We start from the raw sequence: 13362 nt of genomic DNA, 5'->3' as shown, positions 1-13362 counted from the left end.
CGGGTATTTAAGTGTGGGATCAGCCTTAACGTTTCATTGGAATATGCTGTATAAAATAATTATTTCAGAAGGACTGCAGAAACAAGTTTGTGCATTCTGTACATTACCTCCCATCCCGCCCTCGCCTTCCTTCTTAACCAATGAGGCTTCCTTGCCGATGATAGACCCCTCCTTTCTTTAAAATAAAAATGCCCCGCCTCCTCCTCCGCCCTGTTCTTTTTTGTCTCCCAGGAGACTTACTTCCTTTTTCGCCTCATGGCGGGATGTGGGGGGCTTCGATGTTATGCCCCCACCTGGAGCAGGGAACTAGGCTGCGATTGCTTATCTTGGTTGCGTGATCCGGTGCAGCAGCATGACTGGTGTAGGTTGCACAGCCAAAGGACCAGGGCTCGAGTCGGGGTACCACGCGGGTGGACGTCGTCCCCCCACTTATTTTACCGGGAGCTCGATTACAGGAGTAAATGGAGCCACACATTCACTCTTTGGCCTCTGGGGCAAGATCGGAGCTCATTCAGAACACTGGTCACGCGCTGGCTTCTCTGATGCAATCGCGTCTAAGGGGTGAGCGAGGGGAGGCAATGAGTCTGATGGTGCATCACCTTTCGTGGCGTCACTTCCTGTTGTGACGTCAGCGTCCCCCCACTTCTTTTTTTAGGACTTGTGCCCTGCAAAGGACACGGCGACTGACTCCGGCAGTCCTGCTGGGGCTGAGCTGGGTCAGCGCCTCTGCATGGCAGGGTGCACAATCAAAGGCATTTTCTTACATGGAATGGCAGTCGGAACAAGTTTGAGCCTCTTTTCATTTACAATTTTGGGGGAAATTTATTTACACTTTGATTGGTCATTGCGTTGGTGCTGCTGACATCTCCCTATTGGTTTAGGATGTGTTTACTTTCCCCGTATTTCAGGAGCTCTGGTGGGTTATGTGGCATTTGTGCGTTATCATGGAGGGGAAGAATGCTAACAAACGGAAACGTGTGCTACTAACTGCATCCTCCTCAGAGGAGGAGGTTAATCTACCCCGCAAGAGGACTAGTGATGCTTGGAGTCCAGAAAGGGGGGAAGCGCATTTCTCATGTTTAAAGAGGTGCAAGATATGATTGAGATGGTGTGGCAAGAGCCCTTCGAGCTCAGCCTGCAAAGCCCATCAAGCCAACTAAGCATAAGACTTTGGTAGCGGAGTTTGAGGCTCCATCTACTTTCTCAGGAGGGAAGTATGTTTCCTGAGAAGAGATGTGGGATGTTCTGGCCCATATGAGGCAAAACCTGGGATTTCCTTCCTTTCAGGAAGCGTAGACAGGGAATGCTCAGTTTCTTCAATATGTTAAGCCCTCTAGCTTTGCCATGCCCTTTCAAGGTCCTGATAGGGATATGGTAATGAGAGAATGGAAGGAGGAGGAGAAGATTCAGGTCCCTCGATTTCTACAGAGGTTGTTCTTGTGTACTTGTTGGAAGGGGAGGACGCTCCTCCTCATTCAGTTCGTCTGAAATCAATTCTGGCTACCCTGATTGGCAAGACGGTCATTAATCCAGAGGACTGTAAGCCCACTGATGCCATGGATAGGAAGGTTTGCAAAAAAACGGAGTTTGGTCCTGGGACAGGGGGTCAACTGGACCGTGATATAGTAGAACAAAAACAATGTTGTCCCCCAGGATAATTTTCTCTCACAACTTTGAGAATACAAACAAGGGAAGGAAACCTATTGTTTGTATGGGTTATTTTATTTAAACCCTTTTAGCAATTTTTTATTATTTTGAAAGGCATTTTAAGGTAGAGAAAGACACTACTTACACACATTTACACTATTTACAACTATCATACAAACAATTCTATACACAAGACAATATATACAAATGAATTCACAGTTATAGGCAAGCTTCTTTTACAATAAGAAAAACAACAATTCTGTTCACATAAATAATTAATCTTTGTGAAAAATTCAACTTATTAGAAAGCCCAACCAGGGTCAAAACAACAGGAAAAGGCAACAGAAAAATCACTTTGTACTCAACAATCAGTTACAGTTGACAAATGACTGTTAATTTTGCTTAATCAAAAGTGCCTATTCGCCGTTATGCCGACGCGTTTCAAATCTGGAAGAAATCACAGATTCTCTTCAGGGCTCTGTCAGTGTGGAATTCTATAAAAATTAAGGAAGCTTGATTTAGCCACTATTTACAAGGAATTGAAAACCTCCCCCTAAAACACAGGGACAGAAGTCGCAGGATTTTACCTTTTCATATGGGTAACGCGGTCCCGCTGTCCAATAATTCAAATAGAGAGGGGCCTTTTGTTATGCAGGGATTCTGTTAAAAAGATTATGAAAAGGGATTTAATACCAAGCGTCTCAGAGACGAGCAGGTGGATGGTCCCACAATTTCAAAGCACACATTCCGTACCTTAGATTGTTTAAAACGGGGGCACCACTAGTTATTTTCTCCAAAGGTGGTTCTTCCGCTGTATACTTATTCACGCTGCCGCCTGAAAAGCAACAGACATGTACTGTACTTACTAGATGACTGTTCACTTTGCTAGCTCGATCTAAAGCGGTTTGCCTAACTATTGGCGTACCTGAGTATCTTTGTAGGGGGCAGTGAGGGATTTCGCTGTTATGTCGGACTCTCGCTGATGGGCGGGGATGCCTCCGCGGTATAACGCTGCGTGCTTCAATCTCGCTTGGATCTGAAATAATTATATTTAAATTGTAAAGCGCGAAGAGGCTACTTGTCTACCATACTGCAGGAGACGCGCTAACACTCACCTCTCTTTCCAACCACGTACCAGGAAATGCGAACTCATTGGTGGAAAACCACCATGTGAGGCTACTACTTCATAGCCAATCCGCCGCTAAGCATTGTGGACTTTGTAGTTAAACAGATACTTCAAGTTTATAGGCGGGAAATCTCTGATAAAGAGTTTAGCCCCGTTTGGGTACTATTGAATTTTAGTATCAAATATGCTTCTTTTCTCAAAAGCATTTGATCGCTGTTTCCACTCAAATTAGTTTGGTTCAAGTTGAACAGCACAGTCCACTTGAACTCATTTTCCCCATGATTTTGATCAATAAAGTGTTGGACAAGGGGCGCTGTGAGCACTCTGTTTTTAATGCGTGACCTATGTTGCGTCATGCGTGTGTTGGCCTGTTGGTTTGTTTTACCTATGTAAATTTTTGGACAAGGGCAAATAATAGCGTATACCACGTTTTTGGTTCTACAGTTCGTGAAGTTCGAATGGGTCCACGTTGTGGTAGTGTGGCAGAAAGTTTTCCCTTCAATCGTTGTATCGCAAGCGATACAATTCCCACATCTATGGTGGCCCTCGATTGGTTTGAGTCCCCATTTGGACAATAAGTCGCTTTTTGGTTTTGGTATTCTAATGTCTGCGCGAACTAATTGTTGGACAATGTTCTGGTTTTTTTTAAAAGCAAATATTGGGCGGGGAAATGGCATTTCCAATTCTTCTAACAAATGCCAATGTTTCAAAACCATCTGTCGAATTTTCTGAGTTTCCGCACAAAACGTGGTAACGCAAACTAAGCTTTCAAGTTCACGCTTCTGTTTTGTCTCAAAGAGACATTCTCTTGGTGTGTAACCCAAGTAAATTACTTAAACATTCGTTTAAGAGGGCTCGTTACACACCAAGAGAATGTCTCTTTGAGACAAAACAGAAGCGTGAACTTGAAAGCTTAGTTTGCGTTACCACGTTTTGTGCGGAAACTCACAAAATTCGACAGATGGTTTTGAAACATTGGCATTTGTTAGAAGAATTGGAAATGCCATTTCCCCGCCCAATATTTGCTTTTAAAAAAAACCAGAACATTGGCCAACAATTAGTTCGCGCAGACATTAGAATACCAAAACCAAAAAGCGACTTATTGTCCAAATGGGGACTCAAACCAATCGAGGGCCACCATAGATGTGGGAATTGTATCGCTTGCGATACAACGATTGAAGGGAAAACTTTCTGCCACACTACCACAACGTGGACCCATTCGAACTTCACGAACTGTAGAACCAAAAACGTGGTGTACGCTATTATTTGCCCTTGTCCAAAAATTTACATAGGTAAAACAAACCAACAGGCCAACACACGCATGACGCAACATAGGTCACGCATTAAAAACAGAGTGCTCACAGCGCCCCTTGTCCAACACTTTATTGATCAAAATCATGGGGAAAATGAGTTCAAGTGGACTGTGCTGTTCAACTTGAACCAAACTAATTTGAGTGGAAACAGCGATCAAATGCTTTTGAGAAAAGAAGCATATTTGATACTAAAATTCAATAGTACCCAAACGGGGCTAAACTCTTTATCAGAGATTTCCCGCCTATAAACTTGAAGTATCTGTTTAACTACAAAGTCCACAATGCTTAGCGGCGGATTGGCTTTGAAGTAGTAGCCTCACATGGTGGTTTTCCACCAATGAGTTCGCATTTCCTGGTATGTGGTTGGAAAGAGAGGTGAGTGTTAGCGCGTCTCCTGCAGTATGGTAGACAAGTAGCCTCTTCGCGCTTTACAATTTAAATATAACTATTTCAGATCCAAGCGAGATTGAAGCACGCAGCGTTATACCGCGGAGGCATCCCCGCCCATCAGCGAGAGTCCGACATAACAGCGAAATCCCTCACTGCCCCCTACAAAGATACTCAGGTACGCCAATAGTTAGGCAAACCGCTTTAGATCGAGCTAGCAAAGTGAACGGTCATCTAGTAAGTACAGTACATGTCTGTTGCTTTTCAGGCGGCAGCGTGAATAAGTATACAGCGGAAGAACCACCTTTGGAGAAAATAACTAGTGGTGCCCCCGTTTTAAACAATCTAAGGTACGGAATGTGTGCTTTGAAATTGTGGGACCATCCACCTGCTCGTCTCTGAGACGCTTGGTATTAAATCCCTTTTCATAATCTTTTTAACAGAATCCCTGCATAACAAAAGGCCCCTCTCTATTTGAATTATTGGACCGCGGGACCGCGTTACCCATATGAAAAGGTAAAATCCTGCGACTTCTGTCCCTGTGTTTTAGGGGGAGGTTTTCAATTCCTTGTAAATAGTGGCTAAATCAAGCTTCCTTTATTTTTATAGAATTCCACACTGACAGAGCCCTGAAGAGAATCTGTGATTTCTTCCAGATTTGAAACGCGTCGGCATAACGGCGAATAGGCACTTTTGATTAAGCAAAATTAACAGTCATTTGTCAACTGTAACTGATTGTTGAGTACAAAGTGATTTTTCTGTTGCCTTTTCCTGTTGTTTTGACCCTGGTTGGGCTTTCTAATAAGTTGAATTTTTCACAAAGATTAATTATTTATGTGAACAGAATTGTTGTTTTTCTTATTGTAAAAGAAGCTTGCCTATAACTGTGAATTCATTTGTATATATTGTCTTGTGTATAGATTTGTTTGTATGATAGTTGTAAATAGTGTAAATGTGTGTAAGTAGTGTCTTTCTCTACCTTAAAATGCCTTTCAAAATAATAAAAAATTGCTAAAAGGGTTTAAATAAAATAACCCATACAAACAATAGGTTTCCTTCCCTTGTTTGTATTCTCAAAGTTGTGAGAGAAAATTATCCTGGGGGACAACATTGTTTTTGTTCTACTATGGATAGGAAGGTGGCGTCTGGTATTAGGAGAGCATTCAGAGCGGAGAATTTGGATTTGAAAACAAGTTTTTTCTCAGCATATTCTATGCAATCCTTGGGCAGGACTTCAGTAAGCAGGCTGTGGCCGTTCAGGAGGGTACAGAGTGTTCTGATCTGCTGGCAGCTATGGAACAGCAAGCAAGGTTGCTTGCAGACCTTTAAATCGGATATTATACGCTCATTAGCTATGTCCACTGGGGTTATGATTGCGGCCAGACAGTCTCTATGGCTGAGGCAGTGGAAGACAGATCCTTGGGAGAAGGCCCCCTGATGAAAATTCTGTTCGAGGGTCAGGCACTCTCAGGAGAGCAGCTACCTGCCATGATCTCCAAGGCACTTAATGAGAGAAAATATGACCCGCCCCATTAAAGGGGGTTCCTCTGCTAGGAAGGGATGGAAGAAAGCTTATAAATCATCCCAGAGCATGAACCCCCTCAATCTTCTTTTCGAAGGAGGAGGCGTCATCCAGGTTTTTTTCTCAAATGCAATGTTCCTTCTCAGAAGAGGGCGTCTAAGAAAGGCTCCTGGCAATCACTGTCACGGAGAGACATTGTCAGTAGGCAGCAGTATCCAGCATTTTCTATCACTTTGGCAGCAGGATGTGTCGGATCGAAGGGTACTAGACATTGTGGCAATGGCTACACAATAGAATTTGAATACGTTCCCCCAAATACTGGAGACCTGCTGACTCCGGTTCCGGTTGCAGAGGGGAAGAGGCTGACCCTTCTGGATGGTGTCAGGGACTTAATGGCGAAAGAGGCCATCTGCAGGTTGCAGTCAAAGAACAAGGGAAAAGGGCCTATTCCAACTTGTTTCTGGTTCAGAAGGTGTCAGGGGTAGTATGGCCAGTCCTGGATCTCAAGTGGGTCAACTCATGGATAAAAAGTATTCATTTCAAAACATTAACTGTTCAGACGATTATCCTGCTTATAGGTCCAGGAGATTTTTTTTAGCATCAATGGACATACAGGATGCCTCCTTGCACGTCCCGGTCACAGTTCCCTCTCAACGGTTTCTAGGGTTTGCGATAGGTTTCAAGCATTTCCAGTTTTGTGTTCTTCCCTTTGGGCTCAAGTCCTCAACCCGGATGTTTACAAAAGGTTCTGGCACCACCGATGGCTATTCTTCATACAGAGGGAGTGTTTGTGCATCCCTATTTGGATGACCTATTGGTACACTTCACAAGCGAGTCACTGTTGGCGGCTCATGTAGCAAGAGGGATACAGGTCCTACAAGGTCACAGATTTTTGATAAATTGGAAAACAAGTCATCTTTGAATCCATCCCAGGAAATGGTATTCGTTGGGGCATGTTTTCTGACTCTCAGAGGGTTAGTGACGTTGTCAGAGAGGAGGTTGGTCAGTTTGCAGGATCAGGTTCGGTCTTTGCTGGCTCAGGAGGCCCCACGGGCAGTGGAGTGCTTGCAGGTGCAGGCTCACTTGACATCGACTGTGTTCCTGGTCCCTTGGACCAGGTTTCATCTGCACATTCTAGTCAACTGTATTCTTTCCCTTTGATCACCAGGGGATCTCGATCTTTAGGTCTGTAGCCAAATGGCAACTTTGATCCGCAGGGAACTCTTCTTCTGGCTCTGGTGAATTATGACGCGATCCTGAATGGGAAATCGGTACTGGCACAAACAGAAAATCTGGTGGCAAAGTCTTACGTCAACAGGCAGGGAGGGTACCAGGTCCAGGTTCCTGTGCTTGATTGCATGGGACATTATCTAAAAGGCACAGGTTTATGTTCTGTCTCTGAATGCCCATTTTGAAGGGGGTGAAGGTTGAGGAGAATGTCCGGGCAGAACTGTTAAGCAGAGAAATTCCATCCTCCAAGGACTTCTTCCTACACTTGTCGCTGTTCGACCTACTAGTGCAGAGGTGGGGTCTTCCAGTAGTAGACCCGTTTGCTTCGCCAGATAATGCGAAAGTGAAGAGATTATGTTTGAGGGGACAATGTCTTCTGGTCAACAGACGAGTTCACTTGTCATGGACCCTGGGTTTGGTATATGCCTTTCCGCCCTTTCAGTTGGTCAGGGTGTTTCTGGTGAGGGTCAAGAAGGAGGGGGTGCTAGCGATTTTGGTGGCGCCATGGTGGCCTCAAGCAGAGTGGTTCCCTCTACTGGAGTTGTTTAGGAGCGGTCGGAGGGGGATCTTCCAGTGGTTCCATCCCTGCTCTACCTTCCGGCCCTTCTTCTGGGGTCATTGAGGAAGTTGCATTAGATGGCATGGAAATTGAATGGAGAGGCTTAGTTGATCTAGTGACCTTGCAAGCTTCAAGATCATCTACTCAGCATTCTTATGCAAGGCAATGTATGGCCTTTTCTAACTGGTGTTTGAAGAAGCCGGCAGACCCTAACGTAACCAGTCTGTGTCTGGTTATGGAGTTTTTACAGGATGGTGCGAACATGGGTCCTGTCAGTCACCACTTTGAAGGTTCAGTGGCCAGCGAAGTTGTCAGGCATGTTGTGGATTTTGGCAGAATCTAAAGGATGGCAGAGGGCTGATGTCCAGATTTTTTCAAGGGCTGTTTAACTTGTTTCCCAGAACAGTTTGCACTTTACCTAGTTGGAATCTGCAGTTGGTATTGGATGCCTTGACTGTGCAGCATTTTGAACCCTTTTAGTGTGTTGATCTGAAACGTTTAACTTTTGAGACTTGTTTTTTGGTGGCCATTAATTCCACCTGGCGCTTGCGTGAGATGCTGGCCTTATCCTGTAAGTTTCCTTTCTGTAAGGTGTCTCTGGACAGGATTGTTCTGGTTTCATCATTCGTACCCTAAGTCAATTCTGCTTTTCATGTGAGTAGGGAGGTGACCATGTCTGCGTTTTGCCCGAAGCCGACCTCAGATGATTAGTGTAAATTGCATTGTTTGGACGTGAGGCACTCTTTCCTGTGGTACAGTCGTTTTCTAAAGGGGATGCATTATTTGCGAAATTTGGTCCTGCTAAGAAAGGGGAAAAGCCATCTAGTGCTATCTTGAGTAGGTGGATACGTACTCTGGTCTTGTTCGCAAATGAGGTGAAGGGTGTGGTTCCACCCCTAGGTGTCCAGCGGCAGTCTACGCACAGAATGGCAGCAACAGTGGCTGAATTGCAGGGGATATCGGTGGTGGCGATTTGTAGGGCGGTGACTTTGTCATCTCCCTCCACGTTTGTTCAATACTGAACTGCAGTGTTTGAATAATGTGTTGTCCTCTAGGAGGGAATAGAGGTTATTTTGTATATGTTTTGGACACTCTATTAACAATGGATGTTTACGACTCAATTGCCTGATGTTATTTCACTTGCTATGTCTCATTGGTTAGGAAGCAAGGCGAGGGAGGGACGGGAGGCAATGCGTCTATTACTTACTGATAATGGCATTAGTCCTAGTCCTACTCCACCGCCTTCCTTTAAGGTCCCTTCACCCTCCCGGTACGGAACACCTGGGTGTCTGGTTTGGGCTTGTTTATGTACAGTGTCAGGAGGCGGTATTTTTCTTTTAAAGAAGGGAGGGGCTATTGGAGGCAAGGGAGACTCATTGGTTATGAAGGTGCGCGAGTTATGAAAGTTTTCACAAGTCTGTTTTGGCCTAGCTTCTCCTGTGTCTTTCCAATGCCCATGTTAGACTACAAATAATCTATATCTATGTGGTCTTTTGCTTCAACCAGACTCATTCACATACAATTATCAGCCAAGCATTTTAAAGAATATAATTCATCAACGCTCAATAAGGTGGATATATTTATTTTTGAAAATGCAACGCCGCATTTAGAAAATGTCCCTACTGATCGAAATCAGATATCTAAGAAGGACACTGGCAATAAAAAAACAGTCTATTATGAAATCTGAGCATCAAACTGACAACAGATGGAGCACAGAGTGTTCCCTTACATTCATCAAATGAAAGGTCTTTCAACTTATTGTAAAATTGTAATTAAATATATGTAGTATTGCTACCTAAAAACAAATGGAAAAACACGTAATTGTGTCTTGATAGGAGCATTCATTTGTTGAGTAAAACGCAATAGCTCTTCTGTAGTTTTACAAGTTCATAGCCAAAACAGCTGTAGCTCCAGGGTGAGCTTCAACAAGCAAGAATTAACTGTTTTTGGCACATGCTAGAATTATAGCTGAATAACACAACAGCACGACTGTTAGCATATTTTGAAAAACTAACCCTTTAAAGACACTTAAATGATCTTTGGACCAAAACAAGAAGTTCAAAAGGGTTCCACAGTTCACACAGTACATTAATATGTTTTCTCTGCTACAATTTGGAAAGGTACACATCTCTGAAGGAAAGAGCACACATCCTATCTGCCTCTCCTTACATAGAAGAGAGTCAAAATCGGGGACCAGATTTAAATGTTGCTTATCTTACAAAATCATTTGCCTCAATATATTTCAAAGAAAAAACTTTAACTATCCCCATCTCAAATACGCTCAGTAAATTTTAGAATGCTTGGAGGTACGGGGTGGAAGTCATCCATTATCGTTAATTCGCTCTTGCCATTTTAGCTCAGTTGTGTTAAATATAATACATGGGATACTGCAATCCCTGTATTAAAAACCTCTCTCCAATGTCCTCATTGCGGGCAACTTGTGACAACAGATCTAGATGCCTGTATTAAACGAAGTACGTAGCTGCTCAACTGTAATAAGTTATTACAGTTGAGTTCTGATGTCACAATGCCTGCTGCAAAAGTGAAAGGCAAGACAAAGAGCATAATTAAAAGTTGCAGTCCGAAGGAACAAAAATAAAATGTGGCTTTTCCTCATTCTGTTAGTCGGGAATAAGCAAAAAGTGATATGTATAGCAACATGTTTATTTTTTGCATGCCTTGGGTAATAAGTACAAAAGATAGAATCTCTCTGCATGTTTCTACACTTTTCACTACAGTGCAATATTTTTTAACAAATCTGACTGGTATTAAACTGATTTGAATATATTTTCGTAACAAAAATCCAACTGCTTTTTGGTATATTTAATTTTACACTAGAGATTCTACATGTATTGCTAATACTTGCAAATATGTGGCCTCTCATTTGAAAGGCCATTGCACCAAGGATTTAAGTGGTTTGTGGGAAAGGTGATGGTGTGACTGTATATTATGCAGAATAAAGAAAGCCCTACCATACATTAATGACAAGTCATTTTGGAGGTCAATTTGGAGGTCAATTCTGTCTTCAGCCTCGATATGATAAAGGAACTAATCACGGACTTGCAATATCCCTATAATGTATGTCATGGGGCATTTTATCCCATATATTGGCCCTTTACTGGGTACCAGACAGAACAATTATTATTTAAGTGAGCAAGAACAGTCGACTGTAATGCGGTACTAAAATTAAACAGTTCCAAAGGCAACGGTCTTCTTTCACCAACACAATTCCAAAATCAGATTGTACCACCCATTCACTGAAACACCATTGCGTCACTGGACGTATCATCTCAGATTATTAGAGATGTCTACCACATATAATACTGCAATGAGGAATACAGACTCGGTTCACACCCCTAACACCGGGCAACAAAAATAAACACATTCAAAGGAAATAGAATGTGTGTACTTTCTGTGTGACACCCCCCCCCCCTTGCCCCCACCCCCCGAACTGAAAACTTGGAGCGGCAGAGAGAAAACAAATCTGTAGTAATACGTATAACGAGATACTAACTTAGATAAAGTCAAACGCACACTTCCTTTTAAAATATCAAAAGCCAGACAGGTCAAAACATGGGGCGTTTAAAGCAAAACAGATTTTTAACGCAGCAACATGACACTTTCTACCTCCTCGACACCGCTTAATGATGCCCGGCCGTAGCATACTGCCAAAACTGTAAAATCTCGACTACAGCAGTGCTTGAAAAAGAAATACAAAAGTTACAAAATAAGTTGCACTTCTGTAAAACTGACTCTTTTTCTCAAAAAAAACCCAAATCATTGGGATGCCACAACCATTGCTTAAATAACAATAATGCGTTTAACACCCAAGTACGCAGTGGGTACACACCACTTTTCTTCCGGCTGTGTTCTGTGCTACATCCCCACTCTTGAAGTCATAACAATGCTCACGTTTTAGGTTCTGCCTACTGCTCGTACTCAAGATCAAAGAAACTTCAGATAACCTCAATCGCCAGGGGTGCTGCAATACCGGCAAACAGCTGTCGACCAAAAACAGCACATCCCAACAATCCCAAATCAGGCGGGAGATTTCCATATATTAGTCTTACCTCCCGGATTCCGAACTTGCTGGAAAATCCAATTGGTTTTGCCTCGCTGCAGACTCTAACCAACTTCAGTAAATGAAGCTAAGAGGATATAATCGGAAAGCTAGTGTTATTATGATTGACAGGAGACTGGAAAGTAAAAGCAAAGTCTTAGTGTCTATGTTTCCTACGATTGGTTAGAAAAACTACCCGCCCCTAGAAGAGACGGCCCCCGTGTTGTCATCCACGCTTCTGGTAAGCGATAGTGAGCTCTTTTCATCCCTCTTTTTAAAATAATGTAGTCAGTCGCTTTTTGAAGTTTTTTTGGCAACGTTAGTTCCAAAATCAGCTTGTTACTGGCTTATTTTAAAAAGCCCGATTCGCAGCAGAAGTTTGAGCCCGACAGCTGCTACTAAAAACTTAACGCTGGTCACCCAATCACAGGAGCGCTTTACATGCTCTTGACCAATCATTGGCAAAGAGTATACAAAGGGGCAGATCCTCGTGTTAAGAAGCACTGTGATTACGAGAAGGGCGTCCAGAATGAATAAGTTCAACAAAACAAAAAAAGGACTCCAGCCAACGACAAAGCTGTGGCCATTATATAATGGATTTGATTCTTTTGCGAGCAATTAATTACTGCAAATAAATCGATGAAGCAGTCGCATATACTTTCGGTTAACTCATTTCCTTCCCAAAGTAAATAAACAGATAAAATCAAGGTCATCAAATTTAAAAAATGTAATCGTATTTCAATAATGATATTATTGCCGAAACAAAACATAAATGTAGTATAACTTGCGGTGACATAGCTTTGGATCTTAAGAAACCATAATGCATTGCTTTACTTTTCCGTTATGTTTCTTTCGGAAAGACTTGAGCATGTTTTGCTTTTGTTTATGGGCGATTGTGCTCTTTTCACATACACTACCAATAGGTTAAAGAGGACGGATCAGTTTCCGAAGGTGATCGCCTAGCAGCTTATGTGCCACCACCTTTCTATGCTTTGTGCCCTTCGATTTGGCAATCTGCAGCAATTCACGTAGCCACCCTTGAGAAGAGAAGCAGATTTACCTAAGAAGAATAACGTGGCACCTGCAAATACACTTCCCCTGCTTGAAAAAGAGGAGAACATTAATTCGCGAGGCAGCGGAATGTGAACAGCTCCGGGAAGCCTATTGCCGTGCTCTTTGTGGTTATTGTGACACCTCCGGCCAGTCACAGGCTGCAGCGATGCCCAATCTTTCAAGCCTGTCACGCTACCTTTGACAGGGCATGGTGATTGAGCACAGCAGGCACCCAGCAGCAGTCCGTGAGTTGCCAGGAGTGTGAAGTGAGCACATACATAAATAGCTGGGTGAATGGTTTAAACAAGCATTTACAATGCAATGGTCTCGGCATTTAAAAGTAGAGCTATTGGCATTGCTCATGACTTTTTTTTTTTAAATCATAAATAAATGGCATTGTCATTTACATTGCCAATAGCTTAATCGTTAAATAAATGGCATTGTCATTTACAATGCCAATAGCTT

The 13362-nt window shown here is 42.9% G+C and overlaps 1 protein-coding gene across 3 annotated transcripts in view; it reads right to left on the bottom strand.

Moving 5' to 3' along the window:
- COBLL1 (cordon-bleu WH2 repeat protein like 1) overlaps positions 1-12025 on the bottom strand; it is an 806310-nt gene extending 794285 nt beyond the window's left edge. For all 3 annotated transcript variants that reach the window (XM_086956594.1, XM_086956595.1, XM_086956596.1), the window contains exon 1: positions 11855-12025. The gene's annotated coding sequence lies outside the window, so the exon portion shown is untranslated. The remainder of the gene's footprint in view (positions 1-11854) is intronic.
- Between the last annotated feature and the right edge of the window lie 1337 nt (positions 12026-13362).

The sequence above is a fragment of the Lissotriton vulgaris genome, chromosome 2_1, assembly GCF_964263255.1.
Source record: "Lissotriton vulgaris chromosome 2_1, aLisVul1.2, whole genome shotgun sequence".
Lineage (NCBI taxonomy): Eukaryota > Metazoa > Chordata > Amphibia > Caudata > Salamandridae > Lissotriton > Lissotriton vulgaris.
The sequence above is the reverse complement of the archived record's forward strand: the minus strand, read 5'-3'. Positions and strand labels throughout refer to the sequence as shown.